This window comes from Myiozetetes cayanensis, unplaced genomic scaffold (assembly GCF_022539395.1).
Source record: "Myiozetetes cayanensis isolate MyiCay16 unplaced genomic scaffold, myiCay2020 scf2-11, whole genome shotgun sequence".
NCBI classification, from domain to species: Eukaryota; Metazoa; Chordata; class Aves; order Passeriformes; family Tyrannidae; genus Myiozetetes; species Myiozetetes cayanensis.
Genome location: NW_026087411.1, coordinates 68,217,536 through 68,239,429, shown reverse-complemented (window position 1 = coordinate 68,239,429; position 21,894 = coordinate 68,217,536). Strand labels below are relative to the sequence as shown.

At 43.2% G+C, this 21,894-nt stretch overlaps 1 protein-coding gene across 4 annotated transcripts in view; it reads right to left on the bottom strand.

The window, feature by feature from the left end:
- FYN (FYN proto-oncogene, Src family tyrosine kinase) overlaps positions 1–20,360 on the bottom strand; it is a 142,899-nt gene extending 122,539 nt beyond the window's left edge. For all 4 annotated transcript variants that reach the window (XM_050315874.1, XM_050315871.1, XM_050315873.1 and 1 more), the window contains exon 1: positions 20,248–20,360. The gene's annotated coding sequence lies outside the window, so the exon portion shown is untranslated. The remainder of the gene's footprint in view (positions 1–20,247) is intronic.
- Between the last annotated feature and the right edge of the window lie 1,534 nt (positions 20,361–21,894).

Below are 21,894 nucleotides of genomic sequence, written 5' to 3'. Positions count from 1 at the left end.
CTTCTGTTTCCTTCCACTCTGTCAGTAAAAACAATAAAAAATTTCAGTTCCCATTTAACAAAGGATTCATTTACAATCACCTCATTTAGCAGGTAAAAGTTATATATAGTTTCTTTCTTGAATGTCTTCTGTTCATCCTATAATCTCACAGGCACAACTGCATTTCATAATATCTTATCACCCCATTGCAAGCACTATAGGAATTTATATATAACCCTGAAGTCTCTTGCTGAGTGTCGGAAAAGGAAAGATTGATGAGTTTTTGCTTTGAAGTGCAGGGAGCCCAAACAGTTTTCAGAAGTGTTTTACATCTTATTTTTAAACAGAAGACAGACTAGGTTATAAAGTTAAGAGAAATTAACGTGAGAGAGTTAGCTGTCAAATGAGATGAGGGAAGTGAGATCATAGGACTGGAGTCTTTTGCAGAAATGCATGGAAAGAGGTGGTGATGGTTAATTAAGATTGTGTTGGAAAGCGCCAAAAGTCAAGATCTCAATTTCCCCTACACCTTTCAAATATAATCAGGTTTAAAATAAAACAGAGTAACAGTGCTGACAGACACGAGATCTCTTGTTTATGTTCTGACTCTGCTTTGTATTACCTGTAAAGGACAGTAAGGTTTAATATATATCCATTAAAGAGCTGCTTCACATTCTTTAACTGAAGAGTTCTAAGCATGGTACAGACTGAACTCCTCACTATTAGTGTTTAATTAAAAAAAAGAAACAAAACCACTCCAGTCACCCCAAAACAGAACCAGATAACTAGAAAAACAAAAGTCAGAGTTGTAAGCTCCTCCAGAGTTCCAGGCTTCCTTGCAGTACAAAGCACAATGCTCCTAACCCACTGGGATACCTCAGAAAGCCAACCTGTGGCATAAACCATCTCCCCCCTCCCCCACCACATGTACAACACCCTCCCACACACAGGAACAGAGCCTGTGGGCGCCTACAGCCCCAACAGCACCAAATTTCCATTCTGCATTGTGTCTCTCTGGTTTCTCATTCTCACAAAGGCTGGTTTGTCATCTTTGCCACAAGCACGTCAGGCAACAGCAAATTAGTGTGGTTCACATGTGCTGACTTGCAACACCAGTTCACAGTGAGACCTCTCCGGATATCGAGTGTGCTGCTTCATACCTGAACAACACAAAGCTTCATGCCTCAGCTTTTGCTCTCCCTCATCTCGCCGCAAATTTGTATTAAAAGACCAATTACATGCATTTGCATGACAAAAGTATTAAGGTTATGTATGAAATTATGCACACAAACGCTAGACTTTCCAGAGCTGTTATTGGTTGTGCTGCTTGCATTTGCCTGCCCTCCCCCAGCCTGCCCATGACTTCGCTGTGACATAGTTCTTAATTACATGATCACACGAAAAGTTTCCCATAAGAGCACAGTCTCCCCTTCAGTGCCTAAAATGGCTGATCCTTAGTCAATGTGGGCATCTAATACCTTTTTTTCTTTTTTTTTTTCCTCTTTTTGACATTCACTGTCATTTCACAGAATTCTCTTCCCAGCCTGCTCCAGAAACACAACCAGTTCACTCATAGTCCCCACACCACTCAGTGCACAAGTTTTCCCTCACAAGGCGTGCATTTTTTTATAGCATTCTAAGACACCAGGAGTATTATTGGTACTTGATGACAAAGAGAAGATAAATTCAAAAGTGTTCTTTATTTAGGTGCCCAGTTTGAGACAACCAAGGCCTGACTATTCAGTACACCCACAGCAATGAGTCCATTGACTTCCTTTGCAGTTGCACGTACTTGACACTTCTCCAGTCACTCCACAGTCTACTGGCGTGGCTACGCGGCAAAATAAGTCACTTCTCATAACGATGTGTGCTTAAGTGGAGTTTCTTTCCCGGATGCCTAGCAGCCCCTTGCCTTTTCCTTCCTTTAAACTTCCCCACCTCTTTCACATGGCACCTCCCAGCTCCTGCAACAGATGAAGCTGTGATTCGGCAGGAGCCAATCTCTCCCGTTACTGTCTCAGTTTGCTCCACAGTGCACTGAAGGAAACAGGGATATCATGAGATGAAAAGCCCAAGATCATATCATGCAACTAAAACCCAAACTGTAATACACACATACTAATGCTGCAAGCACTTGAGTATCCTTGACATCAGGAAAAAAAAAAAATCACAGAAATGTTCTTTGAAATGAGACTATTTTAAGGTTGTTAAGAGCAAACCTTTCCCATCTCCTGAGAAATTCTCATCACATGAGCGCCTGTGATTAACCAACAGGCTGATGCAGTCTCTCCTTTTTAAGCTCAGGGAAAAATTGGAAACTTCATGCTGTTTCTACCACTGTGCTAACCACAATCGAGGGGGAGGACAGAGGGGCACACACCACTTCATTTATCAATAGATTTCATGGGTTGTTGCTACCAGCAGAAGGAAAGAACCCAAGCCCTCCAATCCTCAGTTCAATTAACTCCAGATTAGACATAGTGGACTCCGGAACTCATGACTTTTTGTCAACCTGCTTGAAAGTCTTTTCGCCACTGTGGCCTATGCAGAGAGGATAGAGGAATTGGTTAGCTTGATTAAAAAGGAGAGAGAATGGGAAGGGAGCACAAGAGCAGCCTTGAAAGATGAAGAAAGTTTTTACAAAGTGACCATGCATTTTACTTGCATAAGAAACACAGACAGGAACAGACAAGCTTTCGGGACCTGTGCCCTTTTGGTTCTCTGTTTCTCCAAGCACACTAAAGATGATAACAGAGATGCTTTGTACAAATACTGATGGTGGCTGGATATTAGAAGCTCACCAATAACTGAAGTGTAAAGAGAGCAGTTGGAGATGCTCTTCCCTTGAACCCCCTGGAATTCAGTGATAACCTGTGTTCACTGTATCCTGACTTGTACCGTTAGGACTGGAATGAGTTAAGACCCCTCCCTATCCTAAGGTTCTACAATGCACAACTTTTCATCACTCTCCGAAGCTGTTCTCAGAAAAGCAGGATTCATAAAACCTCACTGGCATCCGCCTGCCCTTATTTCAACATGCTTGTGTGCTTTGTGGTCTAAGACCCAGCCTGAGTCAACGCTAATTTAAATACATACACGTTATGTCAGTACTGGACACAGACAGTGCAAAAAGCCATGTGAGATACTTGATAAAGGTTATGGACAGGCACTCCTCCCACTTAGCACTCATTACTGAACATTGCTCATGTACACGCTCCAACAGCAGCCAGAAAGCTGTGGGCAAGTATTTGTAACTGAGCTGGCGCATAAAAACTATTCTATTGCCCTTAGAGAAGCAGTAGGTTATTAGTATAGAAGTACTGGCAATACTTTTGGAGTGGCACATCTCCAAACATTTCACCCTCCTTTATGAGAACTGTAGAAAGTCCCTTTTGAAAATCAACACAACTACTGCAACTGCAAGCTCCTAACTCTCAGAAGTAGCCCTGAAATGATCTGTTCTGGACATCTATTGGCAGACCCCACAAATATATAATGCAGGGAAGATAATAAAAACAAATTACTATGTGCATTATATTTTTCTTCTGGACACTTCTCCATAGCAGTTTAGGTGAAGATCACTGGGAAGAAAAGAGGGATTTTGCTGGATGGGAGTAGCCACAGCTAAATCTTCTGGAGTTTAGGGTGGTGAGGATCCACACCGTGTCTGCAGCTCAGCCAGCCTACAACTTTGGGGATGCCTTTGCACTCACATATCAGCCCAGGTACTCTAGTAATAGTGGTGTGGATAGAGAGACAGACACCTATACCCCCTTTTACCCTTTTCACCAAGAGCAGGGCCAACACCCCAGTCTGAGCAAGCTGCCTAGGTGTGAGCAGCCTGTGATGGGGAGACACATCCCTTCTGCTCTCCCACAGGCTTCTGTACTTAACAGGAGGGTAAAACCGACACAAACCATGTAACTCAGTGTAACTGTAAGGGTCCAACTCAGAGCTCTGTGCAGAAGAGCGCTACTCCATCACAACTAGCAGAGTGCAGCACTCATTAGAAGGGCAGACCCCAGAACAATAACATGTAGAAAGCCAAACCAAACCCAAACCAAACAACCCCTTCCCCCCCAATTCTGTCAAGTCTTGAATAAATCTATTGAGTAGAGCCCACACATGCACAGATAAATCCCTTTCACTGTATCGGTTTAACAACGGATAATATCAGATTAAGCCAAGGTGGCACAATTTGTCCACCTCTACTCAGTGAGAACTAATGCAGGATGCTTACTGACAAAAAATAAAAAGTGTAAAAGATGGTTAACAAAACTGACAAACCATTTGATGTTTAACAGGAAGTCCCAAGAAACACAAAGTTTCTCACTCCCTAAAAATTGCAGCAATACATTTCTTCCTCTCCCCTCACTCCTTCTTTTGCTCTAGTGGATGAATTTATCTTGAAGAAGTCTAGTAAAAGAAGAAAAGAAAGCAGCATGTACCTTCACTGCTGTTGAAAACGCAGAACAAGTATGATGGGTCAGGGCCTGATACTCCCAGAAGAAAGGGCTGGCCACAGTCAAAACTTCTACACTAAAGCACAGAGATATAAACCTCAGCCCAGAAACTGAACTGTTTGCTCCCCTTTCTGTACTTTTCAGCCCCAAATTTCTCTTATACCAAGTAGTTTCTATAACTGTCACTGAAGTCAGACCAGCAAGACCTTAAAGGGATAAGCAGACTGCTCTTGAACTTCTGGAGCATGAAAGGGATACAAATGAAACATTGCTTGTAGGACATTAAAAATCGAAGGAAGAAGAGATCGAAAATTTGTTTTATGCATTTTGCATATTACCTATGTGAATTTAAATATAGTAAGGCATTATATTACACACAAGTCAACCATTCTTCCACAGACTTGAAGAGGAATATTACTCAGACACAGATGCAGTCGATTCATGTCACTAAAATGCCATGACTGGCTGGTAGAGCGAGTCTGGGAGATTGCTGGGTATGCCTAGAAGGCAAACTGGCTATCAGGCTTTCAAACCCTCTATTGAGCATTATGAGTTCAAGTGGCTTGGGTTACTTTTGCTCTACAGAAGCCTAATAAGCCTCCTGATCAAGATTCTGCATTAAAAAAAACACAAAAAACAAACAAAATATTAAAAATAGTTACTTCAGATATCTACTAGCTACAGTTTTGAACTTCCTAGAAATAGGGGTCACAATATAAATACCAAGTTGTAATCAGTGGGCCAACAAAGTTTTGCTTCCTGCTGGTGCATCTTCCTGTTCTCCTCCTTCCTTCCTAGTCAATTGTATTGTTGAGCCTTCCCTTTCACCTACCCTTTTGTTCCATGTCTCCTGATACCCTAAAGAAATGAGAGAAGAGTTATGCTAGTTAAGCAAAACATACATGCTAGCTTGGTTTGGCAGCACTCAGTTGTTTGACATCCGCAAGCACCAAATTCAACAGTCCCTTCAGGAGGGTTAGAAGCATAGTGTCTCCTCTGCACCCCTGCCTCTCCTGAAAAAAATCAGTCTTGAACATCATTCACAGTCATCTTCAAATTTACTCCAAAAAATCAAAACACCCCAAGTTTGAGGGACAAGTGAACAAACGACTTAAGGCTTATGCCTACAAGAAACCCAGATTATGCAAAAATCCATGCTTTTAACACTTATTTCTTTTCTGTATTAAACCTCACACTGTTTAATACTTTCAAATTTTGCAATATACGGTCAACTGTACTGTATGGTCCCTCACACTACAGGAACAGGAGACTTCAGGTACAGTTTCAGAAAGCCATAAAAATGGTACAAATCTTCAAATATTCATTATATAGAGCCAAAGAATTTCTTATACTTCATATTATTAATCTTTGTTTGATGAATATTCCTCCTAAAGAATGCAAATTTGTACAAAGGGAAACAATAAGCTGGTATTAAAAACTGAAGCAAAGGAACCTAACCCACAGGTGCTAACAAGGACCTTAAAATCTATTTGGGCAATTCTGGCAACTCATCACAAATGATCTCTCATAGGATTACCAAAATTAGGTTAGCAGTTTCTTGTGAATATAAGGCAAAAAACCCCAACAAAACTAACAAAATACTACAAAGAAGGTTTATGCTGCTTTTTTTCAGGATTCAGCCACTGCTAACTAATAAAAATCATCATCGGATCTCTCTTCCTTTGAGTCACAAAAGGGTCACATGCGTTCTTTAACATGTTCTTCCACTCCCCCAAAAAACAAAACCCAAAGAAAAACCTGTTCAAAACCAGTTGCCTATAGGTACAGGCAATGACAGGTACTATACTCCTAGTCCAAGCATGTGGCACATACTCAGATTTCAATGCACCAGCAAAGGCAGTTTCCAAAATTATGATTTAAAGTTGAGACCCTCTCAACCAGTTTTTGTTTTAATACATTATATTTCTTACTTTGCCTCTTAGCAAATGTGATAACTGCTTTTAAGTTGCTAAAAAGTAATTCTTGACAAAACTGACACTTGGAAATTCCTACAACAAAGAACCAGAAAGAATAAAGAGGCATCTTAAAACAGCAGTCAATACATGATGTGCTTAGGGTCAAAACCCAAGGCACTGCTTTTCAAGCGGTAAGCCACCACATGCTTGTCAGAGAATAAAGTCACAAGATGATGGGAAAAAAAAATTTGGCTCACATCTGTAACATAAAAGGACCGTTTCTGACATTTTCAGTTTATACATATATTGCACTCAGTGTGCTTGAACAGCCCAAGGTCAGCTATACTGGAAGATATCTACATCTTCAGGTGGGTATGATATTTGGCCAGGGCAGAGGGGGTGAGATGCAGGGAGTTGGTGGGCTTCTCTGTTTGGACAGTACTGATAATGCTTTAACTATTGCAAAACAGAGAAGAGAAAATGGTTTTAAATTACTTATTTCTTCTAAACAGCACACTGGAATGACCTCCAGTACCTCATACTGAGAAATGTTCCAGCTCTTACCACTCCTTTTATAGAGGCCTTCCCTTTAATTTTTTTTTTTTTTTTTTGCCAGAGACATTAAAAAACTATATGCAAAGAAGACAGCATATTGCTTAGAAACATCTGCCAACATTAACATAAGAAAACTGAGAATATTTTTAGGATCAGCCTCTACTACACCCATTTATGTATCAGCAATTTCAAAAGAGCATACATCAGCCACAAATCAACTCTACCAACTAGTCTTCCAGACAGGGCAATCAAAATATATATATTAAAAATACCTGAGTCACACTAGTGGAGCCGATCTTCAACATGATTTGAATGTCTTAGATTTAATTACAAGGTGTTGACAAGTACACACACATTTATTCCATAAGAAAAAGACAGACCTTTGAGATCTTCAGCAGTAGCTCCCACCAGACTACCTTGGACCTCAATGAACACATGTTGGCCAAATAAACACATGTAACATCTCTAGCTCCAAACTCTGTCCTCTTCATCCTCTCATCCAAAACCATTGCAATCTTTAAACACTGGAGGTTGGTAATACTTGATTTCAGTCTTGCCACCATCCAAATTTTACTCAAATGAGTGGTCAGGGCCAAGATGCAGAAGACTAAATGTACTGGCATTGTCTGGAGTAGGTACTGATCTCCTACACTCAGTGCTGCTGTTGCCTCATCTACCAAAGTTTCCACCAAAATAATACACGTCACACTCTTTTGTGATTTCACTCGCTTGCTAACAATAACCTAAGTTTTCTCTTGCATAACTCATTTAAACAAATACTAAGGATGAGCTGATACACATCCCCCCTCATCTTCCCACTGAAACTATTTTACTTAAGCTGCAACCAAACACTAGAAAGCTTGTGAGCTTTTCACACAACTTAAATCAAAACTGGAACAAGAATTCTAAAGGTTTTCAACTCTCACCCTCTCCCCATGAGAGCTTATATACTGCCCCAAGCAACCCTACTTCCTGATTAAAATAAAAGCATTCACCTGTTTGAGGTGGTCAACCTCACCTGAGCAGCCACAGTGAGAGCTGTTCACCAGCACTGCCAAGAGTAGCTGTGGAAGGTCTGTGTCCTCAGGGGGCCGAGGTGGGGGGACTGTGAATTAATTACTGTCAACTGGCAAAACTCCCCATTTCTCCATATAATCCAGGGATCAGATTAGTAGTATGCCTCCACTTTGATGTCTCTGTTGCATACTGTCTTTCTGCCACGCAACAATGCCTGGGTAACTTGAACAAACTGGGTAACCCAGAGGTTGCTTCCACACCAGGAGGGGCTTCTTGTTTACCTCTGAGTTGCAATCGAGTCAACCTACAGTGATAACTGCACTGAGTGAAAAAATACAACTAATATTCTGGGGTAGGGAAAAAAAAAATCATCTTTTTAATTTTTAATTGCCATGAATATAAGCAGTTCTGCAGCATTATGATCAGAGCATTGTGAGCACCCATTAGCTCAAGGATAAACAGCTCATTTGTGCTGGGACATGAAGGATTTGTAGGCAAGGTAAGGAAGGTGAGCAATGGAGAAGACTGAGGTAAGCAAGTATGAAGCCAGGATTGCTGTAAGCAGGGTTATGGAAACAAAACAGATGAAAGAGGGACCACTAAAAGAGCCTCTGGCAGCCACAGCCAGTGCCACAGAGTGAGAACAAATACCCAAATGAAAATCACAGGAGGAAAACATTGGTGACAACAGCCAGAGTAGGAAGAGAGACTTTGAACAAGTTCCCTGGTGGGGATAAATATTGAAGTTAAAAAAAAAAAAAAAAAAAAAAAAAAAACAAAAAAAAGCAACCTGAGATTTCCACTCCCTTGTCCACCTTCCCAGCTCAAACCTCTCTACCAATGCTTCCTTTTACACCATGGGGCTGTTAAGGTTTCCTTTTTCTTTGACAGAACAAATACATAAGAGGTCCTCCAGGTACTGAAACCACGCAGCTCAGCCACCTACCCGACCACCAGTCAGCCAAGCAGCCGACAGTATCCAATCAACACCCCAGACACTTCCCTTGCCAGAGCTTTTTGTGAGCCAGAATTTCCTAAGCTAAATACTAATATTTTACACATTAAAGCAGGCATATGCATGTAGAAGATTTACACATTAAACTGCTCTCCCACACTGGGGTGTGAGGATGCCTGAGCTAAGTGCTGTGAGCCATACACTCCAAGAAGCAGCAACAACTGCAGAGTAAGTCCCATGTGCACAGGTTTGGCGATGGTTGGGGGTTTATCTTGTATTCCAGTTGTTTTGTGTTTTTTCAAGCAAATATTAATTTAGGTACTTAAACCACCAATTGTGAAATTTTCAATTTTGTGTGTGAAAAAAATACTCAAACAGCATAGGATGATTAAACCTTTAAAAAGCACAGACTACAGTTAGTCACATGTACTTTGTACTTCAGTCACCTGTAATATCCCAAGTCGCAATGACAGAGTCTCAGAAATCTAGTGGAGAAGAAACATCTTCTGGCTATAAATTTTTAAGCACAAGTTTTTGTCCCACAGCTCCTGTGAGGCTCATCTGGGTGGCATGCCTGTTATTTCAATCTTCATATTTGCTACCAAACATTAACTTTAAAGTGGGTAACTAAGCAAATAGCTAAAGTACTGCCAGGAAAACAAAAAGAACACACACAATGCACCTTTTTGCATATGCTGTTTACTATGCATTTTCTTCACTGTTTTACCAAAACATGTGATACAATCTTACTGCTTCAGGTTATATTGCTGTACGAAGCGTGAAAGTCTGGTGCAAAAATTCGCTAGAGTGAAATAGAAAACCTTTGCAGTTTTCTGTATGTAAACACAGGATTGGTCATCTGGCTTCATGTAATGGAAGCAAAGAGCCATCTCTGATCCAGCTCTCCCTGTAAGGGAGAGTTTCCACCATCTCCAGCTTGAGGGAAATGAAGACAATTGACAGCAACTGAAGCTCTGGCACCAAATAAGCAATTTAATTAGCTGACAGGTGGAGGGAAGTAATTATTTCTCTCTATGCAGCATTTGTGAGACCACATCTGGAGTACTAGTTTGGGGAGTCCTGGGAAAATAAAGATTGACATACTGGAGGGAGTCCAGTGAAAGGACACCAAGATACTGGAGCACCTGATGTATGAAGGGGAGACTGGGAGCTGCATTTGTTCAGTCTGCCCTGGGAGATACACAAAACCTGTCTGGATGAGGCCCAGACTTTGAAGTTATCCTATATTCAGGGAGATTATTTCCTTCAAACCTAGAGCTCACCTCAGAGAATTTTGAAGGACTATTTAAAAGTAGTTTAATGGAAGAACTACTAAAAAATACTTTTAGAAAGAAATCTTTTAGCTCTAGAGATCATTTACAGAAAATAAATTTTTACAATATGATTGGGAAAAAAAAAAAAAGTAGGTCATCCTTCCTTCAAACAACAGTTTCCCCTCTCCCAACCCCCTTCTCTAAAGCATGATGTGAAGGAGTTCAAAGCTAGATAATTGTCACAATTTACAAAGGTTTAGCAAGGTCCCATACCAACAATCATAAAGTAAATCTACTTGACGTGGTTTGACAGCCATGTTCAAGATATTTTCTCAGAAATTGTAACTCACAGTAGCAACATATTGCTGATTATGGAACAAATTCTTATCACAGTTTGGGGTGACTACATTATCAGCAAACAAACATTTTACTTCCCTTGCAGAGTTGCTCACACCTGCATTTTTATAAGATATTTCACTTTTGGAAGAGACTGTCAACAATGGTCCAGCGACATTAAGAAATCTACAGATATGCACTACAACTTCAAAATTAAACTTGAGACAGCAAGTCCTCTGAACCAGTTTACTTTGGTAAAATCTCTCTTATCAAGAAATACTCTACAGTTGTCATGGTGATGTAATTTGAATGCATCCTGCTTTAAAGAAGGAAGATGGAAAATAAAGATTGCATACTATTGTAGCACTGTGTCACTTTAAAGCTTGTGGGTAGCTCTTAGAGATGAAGCTCCTAAGGAACATAACCACAGATAAAGTAAAAAAAAGAAAATAATAATAATAAAAAAGGATTTCTTTAAAGTTTAGTAACAACTTTTTAAAAAGCTCATTTAAGTAGCCTTTTGTGCTATGAAAATAAACATTCATGTGGTTAATCCACTTTTTCTGCTCATTGCTCTCACGCCTCTTCTCCTTTGTGTCAAAAAGTACAGCCTCTAAAGCACCACACATTGCCTCACAGAAATCACGGACACATCATGGTGGTCCTGGAAGCAGTGCAGGCACATCAGCACAATGCTCCTCCTGGGATGCTGCGCTGTCCTGGCTCTCCCACATGAGCTCCTCTGCCCACCTTGGCATAGTGCCATGCAGATGTATCCTGAGTCCCAGACTTGCTCTAGCCAAGGAAGTAAAACCAAAGCAACGCTGTCATTGCTTTCAGGCCTAGATTATTCTCAGCACGGTCCTGCTGTGCCACACTAGCTCTAAAAGGATGACAGCTATCTTTTGCAAGACTCAAACTTACGTGGCAAATCATGGAGGAGCTGACCACACAAGGAAGATTTGGCTGACTCATTTAACACCTATATCCATACAGTCAGCTTTGCAAAGCAGACCTAACCCTATTGCGTGGGGAGGAAACAGAACAAAACAAAAAAAACCAAAAACCCAAAGAACGTAACCCCACAAGTTTGAATTAAGACTTGCTGAAAATGTAGCAAGAGCAGAGACAACATCACCTTACCCTTAAAGAAGTCACTGGATCACACTGATGGCCAGAGAAAGCTCGTGATTTCAGAAAAGTCTATAAATGAAAGAAACTTTTTAATCTTTTACAGGCCTAGCAGCAAATTGTCCTGAATGTCGAGTCATCAGGCTGTGCAAACCGATGCTGTCCCCATCCTGCCTGTGATGACTGAGGAGGAGGAAGAGGGACACAGTCTTCCCTGCATATTTTATCTGCAGCCTTATTTGTTCCTTTTTGGCAGCCCCACTTGAACATTAGGACAAGAAGTTCTGCAGTTTTTAAGCATGTCAGTAATGCTGCTCTAAGCAAGAAAGACAGTCAGTGCTTGTCTTGTACCTCCCCCAATGCACAAAAGGTCACTTTCGACCTTCAGATGCAAGGGATGTTTCTTCCACAAGGTCACAACATTTAGTGGCTCTCTTCTCAGCCAAATTTTTGGACTCGTTACTTTCCCTACGAAAGTGAAGCTCCTAGTGAAGTGGTCCAAAGAAACAGAAGTCAATGCTACGTGTGGGGTTTTTGAGAGCACACAGTCTGCTATCCTGAGAGTTAAATCTGGCTCTTCAGGTTGCCAGCTCCTGTACACTGACCTTATCACAGTTAAGCTGATGGGCTTATAAAAGTTTTTCCAATGGTGATTGCAGCTAACAAAATGTGTTGCATTAAACACCTTTTTTTGTTTCCCCTTTAAAGGTGGTTTGCCTCAACCTTTCTGAGGAAAATAGAAAAGAGAGTAAAAAATAAAATAAAAATCCAATTGCTATTCCTCCTCACCTGTCCTGAGGTTTTATGAATATAAAAATCACTGACTATTCAAAGATACCTGGAGACCTAATATTTGGAACAAAAGGCCTGCATATTCAGCTAAAGACTGTAAATTAAAATTATGAATGACCCCAAATACTGTGCTATTCAAAGGATTAGCTTTAAATAGTTTTATTCCCTCTTGAAGAGTGAAACCATCATGACATTACTAAATACTTTGGAAATGGGACTGAGACTGTTTCTTGCTGAAATCACCAATCCAAATGTTGCCCAGAGTGATAACATCCAGAAATTTCATAATCTATTGGCTATATCACAATAGAAAAAATACAAATCCCAGAAGGAAATTTAGGAGTTTCCAGTTACTTCCCAGGGAGGCAGACAGGCAACAGAACTGGCATTTTTGTTGGTATTTAGACAAAAATCTTATTGGATATAGGTTCCCCCTCTGTAATCTTATTATTCAGATCTTCCATTTTCAAACTTTATTAGCTTACAGAGACAGCGTGTCAAGAGGACCTGTTCACAGAGAGGTCTAGAAACATGCAAGAAGTCATTAACTTCACCATAATAAAACCCTTCCACCATGACCTTCACCACTAAGAATAGACACTGAGCTTTTACATATAGTTTAAGACAAGAAACAGTCTAGTTGCTTAGTCAGACAATAGAGGTTTTCATTTTGAGTCTTGGAGATGCTTTGTTTTTCCTGGAAAAAAATATGATAGCTTCCTAGTGAGGGGCTGCCCACAAATAAAAACACAGTCCCAGGAACAAACAAATATCCTTTCTTTTAAAGGTTTTTTTTTACATCTGCTCTCCTCCCCCATCCCCAGGGTGAAAGCAGCTGGCTGCAGGACATAATCATTGCCATCTTCCAAACAATACCAGGGGTATCTGCTGGTCTTATGCTATGTCCCAAGAAATGATCAGGCATGGAATTAAGTTGTGCCAGAAGAAGCAAAAGTACTTCTGTAGAGAAGTAACAGAAATTAGAAAGTAACAGACAAGCTTCTGCTGGTTTTTTTTTTTTTTTGGACAGTTAATGCAGCCATCAGAGTCCTGGGATGCTGGTTGATACAGAGAGAGCTACAGCCCTCATTACTGTAGCTGTGAAGATTGTACAGGCTAGAAAGACAGGGAAAAAGTCTGTGGACACTCATATTGTGAGTTTCACTGTCAGCCCAGAACTGGTCATTCACCAATGCCCCTGCTAATCTCAGCTCCAGCTACAAGCCCAGCACTTTCATCTTCTAGCACGCTGCTGTGACAAAGCACACTGTGGTGGCTTCTGGCTTGGAGAACTTCTGACCTGACCAGTAACAAGTCTTCCCAATTATTTTGGGCAAGAGCATCAACTTCAACTATAAGCCCAGAGCAATTCTGTGGTCTAAAGGTCAGGCACAAAAGGGAAAAAACCAACATGTTTGTTAGAAAAAAAAAAAATTCCACAATTGTCTGTACATTGTTATTAGGAACCAAGATAGGAAATACATGATATTCCAAAGCCATGTCAGGAAAACCTTCAGAGCTTTCTTTTTTGTCAGTGGTGCAGCTGCAAGTCAAAGATCAATGTTATGCAAAGTGCTCTTTCACACACAGGTTGTTCAAAAACAAGGGAGGTCGAAAGATCTTTATTAATACAATAAAGAACCTTCAAATAAATGTTAAAGTTTATTTGTTTGAAAAAAAAAAAAAAAACCAACAACCCACCCAACAGGTAGAATAATAAAAATTGTAAAGAGAAAGGATGCTAGGAACCTCCTAGATAGGTCATTAGAGAACTCTCATAGAACAGAAAAATTTTTCTTAAACAAAAGCAAACTTTGAATGGGTATTTAATACTAATCTTCATTTTCATAGCCTGTTTAACTTTCTCTGTATAGCTTCATATAGCAAATTGAGACCTGACATGACTATCGGGCAATAATACTTTCATTTTGGACTATACCAATAAGGCTTGAGAACTATTTTGGTCAAATCTGTTAACATGGGAAAACTGGAGCCAAGAGGAAGAGGACAATTTCAGAGAAGATATTTCATCCAAGCCAAGCCAATCATTTGAGGTTTCCTCCTTGTTCCTCCCAAAATCAACAAATCACTAATTCAAGAGTTATTTTCATGTTTAAGTGGTGCCAAACACCTTTTTTCTGTTAAAGCAAATGTCCTCACACAAACACACACACTCAAGGGCAGCTTTCTCTGCCTGCTTCAGCCAGCTCTTTCCTTGGTTTGTTCAATGTTCCTCTGTCCCAGGTACTTCTCTGTTTCTTCATATGTTGTGCTGCTGTCATTACTGTCACTTTCAGCTTCAAAACACTTTCCAAATTCACCACTGCAAGCAACATCACTTCGGTGGAAAAAGCAACATTTTTCAAGCATTTCTGGAAACTCCACTAATGACAGTACATTTTGTCTGAAATGTAAGGACTCAATTTCATGTTAAAATCACCCTTATGCAGCCAAACCTTCAGATGTTTATCTGCCTTTTAGAGCTCCCAGAGCCGTCGCAAGGCAGCATCGAGGATGTGCAGAAGCTCCTCCACAGGCCACCCCAAGAGCTGTGAAGCAAAGTGCACCATGTGAGGTAAAGTCTTTGTTCAGGGCTGCTTGGCGATAGTGCCTTTGTTTTGCGGACAGCCCAGTAACTGCTTTAACAGCACAGCATTCGATACTATTAAAAGTATCTCTGGCTCCTCTGAGGAGCTCTGACTGGGCTGCTTTGTACTTTAAAGCACTGAGCACATCACTCACAGCCGCTTCTCAGCATCCCTGCTTTCTGGTCGTAGCCACAGGGCAACTAAAGCAGGATGGAACAAAGAATTTCCCTAGGCTAGAAAAGGCATCCAATCATTGCTGCCTCCTAAAAACCCCACGGAAAAAAAGCAAAATAAATAAGCGCAGAGGGGTGACCTCCTCTGTTCCCATCAAAACATTCTCTCATCCATCTGCCCTGTATAGTGGATCATATTAAACCATATCTCAGTGTGATGAATATCAACTGACTTGCTCTAAGAATTTAGGTTTCTACCTTAATCAAGAACTTATTGCTCACAGATACTCTAGAAAATTATAGCATGGAACAAGCAACTTTCAGAGGTGCAAGACTTCCCTGAATCAGGTGAAGCTGAGCTGGAAAACATGGGGTAACCTCTCCCCATGGCACCTTGTCGCAAACAACATCAGTAGATCCATCCAAATTGGGATGTCTTTGATACAAAAAAAAGAGTTGCATTTTGGGAAGGGTAGGGAAGTTTAAAATGAGTTTGATGTCCTCTCCCCACTTGAAAAAAAGCAATTTAATTCAGACTATCTAATTCATAGCAGTTGATACTGCCAGGCTATTTTTTTGATAGCTTTTTCAGATGAAAAACATTAATTCAAATTCATGGTATAAAAAGAATAGAGCTGGTCAGGAAGAATCTGATAGTCATTTTCTGCAAGGTGATTTAGTTCTATCCAGACCTAGAAGCTCCACAAAAGTGTTGCTGATTTTATACTTCAGTAAAAAGTCAAGATGTCAAAGGTTCTATTTTACTCCACACAGGTGACAGTATTTTGAGTTAAATCCTTGCTTTCATAGCAAGTTACCACCTAAAACAGTCAGAAGCAAGATGAAGTGACATGTTTTGATTGACTTTAAGTAATTTAATTTTTCATCTACTCCAGTAAAAGTGCTGATATTGTTTAGTTTTGTTCCCATTCCAAGTGAAGGAAAGTTCTGAAAAAGCTTTATAAAATGTCATTGTTTTCCTGCAGCCAGGGGTAAGGACAGCAACAGTGTATTTTTCCTTGGCTGCAAACTCCTCCAAGGTCAGGCCTGTTACTAGTTTCAGGGCTCAAGGACACCTCCCACAGACAGGTTTAACTTGACCGCTCTCAAACCAAGAGGCAGATTACCTACCTGAAACCAAACCAGTGCTTGAGTTAATAAGTGAGACTGCCCTATAGCACAGTGCTAACGGGGCCCACGCGCTCACTCCTTAAGGAGTGTCATATGCTTCCTGGATGTACCAAAACAACTTCAACCTTTCATGTATCATCTGTACCTGTCATTTCTCAGTCTGGAAGTCAGGAATTAAGAGCAAAACCCATGACAGGATGCAAATGCTAGAAATCCCAATTATTCTACATCTGCATGTTCATCATCTATTCAAACACAAGGTTTTCCTCTTTTTTTTTTTTTTTTGTTTGTTTGTTTGTTTGTTTGTTTTGGGGTTTTGTTTGTTTGGTTTTTTTGGTTTTGTTTGTTTGTTTTTTGGCCTATGTGTGCATTTTCTTTTTGTTTTATAAATTAGGGTTTTAAAACTCTAGTAGCTAACCCTAATCGCTGTGATACCAAGTGAGACACCCAGTAGGCAGGCAGATGTAGCCCTGGAGTTTCACCTCCTTCTGAGGCACTTTGACTTGGGTGGCCCTGGCAGCATTTCCACTGCCACTCTGACCACTGGGAACGCAGCTCTGAGGTTTACAGTGCATCCAACATGGCACAGCAAGCAGCAACATCCCTTGCTCAGGGGAGTGAGATCCACAGGCGTCACAAGTGCCCTGGTAGCAAAGTCTTGGGGAGCTCCATATTGAAGCACGCAAACCCTTTTGTGGGTTTTGACTTGAGTAAATGGCTGATATGCACAATACAGATCTGTAGGCCTTTTGTCACCAAAGGAATCCTTAATTGATGGATTTCAATGAGATTGCTTGTGTGAAACTAGATTTGCAGGTTCAAGTTTTTGGAGTAATGGGTCAAAATTATTTGTGAAGACACTTCTGTGGGAGCTGCAGGGGTGGGAAAGGGACAGGAGTTATTGGTTTTCTCCCTCTGAAAGGAAGGTCACTTTGACAATACACTCTCAGCAGTAGACCTACCCATAAAGAAAATTACAAAGCACTGTCCAGGGCACAAACAAACACCATTATTATATATTCAAAGTAGTGCCCAAACTGAATTAAGCAGAACTTTACAGAACAAGTTTGAATCAAATATTAATGTGCATCCCAGAGAGAAGGATGGAGGGAAAGCACATGCCTTCAACTCTTTCTGTGCCTGAAGTGAAAGCACTATAAGGCAGCAAGACAGCAAAGTGAAGACACTGGTTAAGTAAAAGTAATCAGGCATAAGGTGGCCAACAACTCTAAGCATTCTTTAACACCACGAAATACATGATATTGTAGATGTACCATATTAAAGTGTTAAATTATCGCAAAGGTGCTGGACAGTTTTCACTCATTTTAGCCACAATTTTATTACACTGTAAATCCAGTGCAGCCCATACCATGTACAGATTAGTATATTCAGCTTAACTCAGATATGCCACAGGGCCAGTGGCCACAGAGACCCTCTCCATATCAGACTCCACTCGTGCATTTTAGATAACACCATTTAGGCATTTCCCGCAAAGGTATTGTGGAATCTAGTGTAATATGTCAAAAATAACTAGTTCCTCAGCAACGCTTTTTCTTACTCAGATGAAATAGAAATTTATGAATGGATCCTAAGTTTTAAAGACAATTACTAAAATGATTAGTAAGCAACTTCTCTGTACCACCTTCTTCACTTCTGGCCTACACTGACTGCCATGCCCCTATGCCAAAGTTGTTTGTCTGTCACTGAAGACATGTATTTACTCAACATCAAAATAATTTCCAGAGAATCCTGTTCAGGGTTTTATACTTAACTGGTATTTCATGCCACTATATCTTTCACCAGCAGGCAACACAGAATTTCTGAAACAACATGCCTGAAGCACAAACCACAAAACCCCACAGCCAGTGGCCTACCATTAGACAACTTCATATTGGAAATTGTTACTTTTGCCAAAGACAAGCCACACAGATGAGGCAGCAATTTGTTAGAAGTGGAGAGGAAGGATGGTTATAGGCATCCTCTAAGAAACATCCAAACATTTCAACAAATTATGACAAATCTGCAGCCTACTATCAACAAAATACTAATTTCTGAAGCATTAATTAGACAATCTTTCTCTCTCTTTGTCATCAAAATCACAACTCTGTGGGGTAAAAAGGGCTCAAGAAGGAACTCATAGTCTTTTTCCCAAGAGATATATTCTTCTCAAAATTGTTCTTACATTATGAAAATACTCTGACCTACTGACATCCATCAAGCGCTACCAGTTTTCAGAGCATATACACCAAGGTACTGAAAACTCCTGTACTACTGGGGCAAAGGTAACAACCTTTCCACTTTACTGATACGAAGTAAATGTGCGACTGTAAAAAACAACTATCGCCCCTTCAGTTTCCCACTGGGTCAAGCAGTGGCTACAATGGATGTAACTGAGGAGTTGGAGATGCTGCCTTTCCTCCTTCCCACTCTGGTATTTTTCTTCTGCACTCCTTTGTTCACTTAACAGAACTTTATTTGAAGCGTGTTTTTACTCCTTCACTGCATGACAAACCCACACAGTCAGAAGACAGGCTTATAAAAACCACAGATCTCCAGCAGGGAGCTCGACGGTGGGTGTAATATTGGACACAGCTCTCCATTCATCATACACATTCTCTGGATTTCAAGTTGGCAGTGTCCCTTTAGCTTACTGTTCCTCCTCATGAGAGACCAGAGGAGTCAACCCTAATGAAAACACTTCCTCCACCAGCGTATAAGCAAACAGATCTTCACCTGCAATTGTTCTCTGCTTCCAGAAGCTAGTTAAAAAGACATCAAGGAAAAAAAAAAAAAAAAAAGGGGGGGGTGTGGGGAGGAGATCCTGGAAAGTGTTACAGTTGCAGGGATGGTGGAAGGAAGGATGTGGGAGTTAGGAGGTTGTATACAAGGAGGAAAATGACAAGGTCTCAAAGGCGTTCCCAGTCCTGTGCAAGCATTTCAAAAGCCTGATCTGTTCTCATTTGTTATTTAGCAAGTTAAGAATCGGAGCATATCACAATGATTGATGAGCAACTGCAGAAGGTTGCTTTCCACTCATCTTAAACCCTCTCCTCCAGCACCTATTCTGCCCTGCCCTCCCCGGGTGCCACTGAACGGACCAACGTATCATGGTCTTGTTTCCACAAAGTGACCCCCTTCCCTCTCCAGCCCTCTCCCAGAGCTCACGCAGAATCCACAAGGAGTAGCAATCAGGCGAGTTCCCGAGAAAGCAGAGACCAAACTGAGCGTTATTAAGGAGGTCGGGCGACACGTACACCGTAGCTCTGCAGACGCAGCAAAACGCTGGCACCCATGGTGTGGCGTTTGGTATCTCTCCCTAATCTAAAATGTGTCTGAAAAGGAACTGGCACCAGATCAGCGGCCTCATCTGGGGAGGAACAGAGAGGCTCTAGGGGAGAGACAAGAAACAAGCCTCTTTTCACATCCTACCACCCTTGGGCATTTTGTCCGTCCCTTCTTTCTTCCCTGAAAGAGGCCTTTGTCACAGACGCGCAAACCCTATACGATTTATTTCAGAGAGAGAGAAGGTCTTTTTATTTATTTCCCCCCTCCCCTTTTTCGCAGTTCGGCGACAACAAATACGTCCCTGTGCTGCGCCCCCTCCCCTCTCCCCGGCCGGCGGCCGCGGGGGCGGGGGACACGGACACGGGCGACCCTCGGGCGCGCAGGGCCCCGCAGAGCCGGTCCCCGGCGCTGCCCCCGGCCCTCCCCACGCCCCGGGCCTCGGTCGGGGCGGAACCGGGCGCGGGGTCCTCGTGTGCTGCGTGGGGGACATCCGCAGCAGCGCGGCCGTCTCCCCGCCCCGGTACCCCCGCAACCCATCACCGCTCGGGCGCACAAAGGAAACAGATCCGCCGCAGCATCCATGCATGCATCCACCCATCTATCCATCCCCCCGCCCCCGCTCCTCCCGGGCGGGCTTCGGCCCCTCCGTTACCTAAGGCGGCTCAGCTCGGCTCGGCTGGGCTCGGCTCAGCGCAGCGCGGGGCCGGGGCGGCGCCGCCGCACTCGCATCCTCCTCGCTCCGCTCCTCCGCCGGCTGCCCCCGCCCGCCCGCCCGCCCGCCCGCTCGCAGCGAGGGCGCCGCTGCCTCTCCCCGGGGCGGACGCACTGCGCCGAGCCGCGGCCGGCTGCGGAGGCGGCGACTCCGTGCGGCGGCGGAGCCTGGGCAAGGATGAGCTCGCACGGGCTCCCGCGCTGCTGCTGTCGCTGTCGCTGCCGCTGCCGCTGCCGCCTCCGCTCCGCTCCGCCCGGGCGAGCGCGGCTCGGGCGCTCCCTCCCACCGGGGCTCCTGACAGATGGCGCAACCGCAGCGCCGCCGCCTCCCGGCCCCGCTGCCCGCACGGAGCCGGCAGCGCCCTCCGCGGGGCCGCCCCGACTGACAGCGGCGCCGGCCAATGGCGGAGCGCGCCCGGCAGCCCCCGCCGCTGCGATTGGCGGGCGGCGCGGGGGGCGGGGCGGGCGCGGGGGCCGCGGGCGGGCAGCGCCCGCAGACACCCCCGGGCTGCGCCCGCCGCTCCTCGGGCACCCGGCGGGGCCGCGGCGAGGGATACCCCGGGCTGGCCGGGAGGAGAAACCGGGGGTGAAGAGGCGAGAGCAGGAGGAAGAGGAAGGGTGGTCTGCCCGTGCCGGGGGGGTCGCGGCCGACAGCTGCCACCGCCGGAGCGGTTCGCGATGCTCCGCGGCTTGCCGGGGCGCCTCGGGAGGCGGGAGGAGTGAGCTGAGCGTCTCAACATCCCCGATGAATGGGAGAACAACCCTAAGCAGATTATGCCTCTTTGTGAAAGACGACGTCTTGTTTTATTATTACGGTTCTTTTTTTTTTATCCCTAATTCTTGAAATTGGCAATAGTGGGTGATAAGGCAACGGCGGCAGTGAAATAGGCGAAAGTTTTCCAGGGTTATGGTTGTATTCCATTTTCCTCATTTAATCGCGGAGTATTTGGTCCAGCCGTGTTGCAAGGAGCGTCAGCCCCACCATGGCTGTTCCAGGGGTGTACCTGCCTTCCCCCCAGCACGGCTGGGCACCTTTGCTGGGGCTTCGGTCTTGCACTGCACCCAGAGATGTGCAGGCTTCACTGTCCTCTAGTCACAGTGCACCCTACCCCACAGGCAGGTGATTAGAAAAGTTCTCTGTACACTTTGTTCCCTTCAGGTTCTCAGCACTGCCGTAAATCCTCCCGGCATTTCTCAAGGTGTTGCGTCCACCTCCAACGCCCTCTGAAAGCATCTCAGGCTCCAGCTTCAGGTCCTCTCTCCAGCAAGACCCTGTCTGTGACCTTGGATGCTCCCATACTGACAACAGACTGGCACATCTTCCTGTCCCTTATCTCCTAGGCTGGAAAGCTCTTCTGCCTTAGCACTGAAGAAATTGCAGTTAGGCTCCAACAAGAACAGGAGAGACATATAAAATACAAATGTAGAGGGTGAGAAACCTGATTAAACATGTTGAAATAGCAAACCGTAACACAAGTTTTCAATAACTAAGGTTTGCATTTCTCTCACTTCTTCCCCTCTGGATTTCATTTTTGGCTGCTGATATTTAACCAGAGGATTATTTAATCTTGACAATTTGATTTCCTGA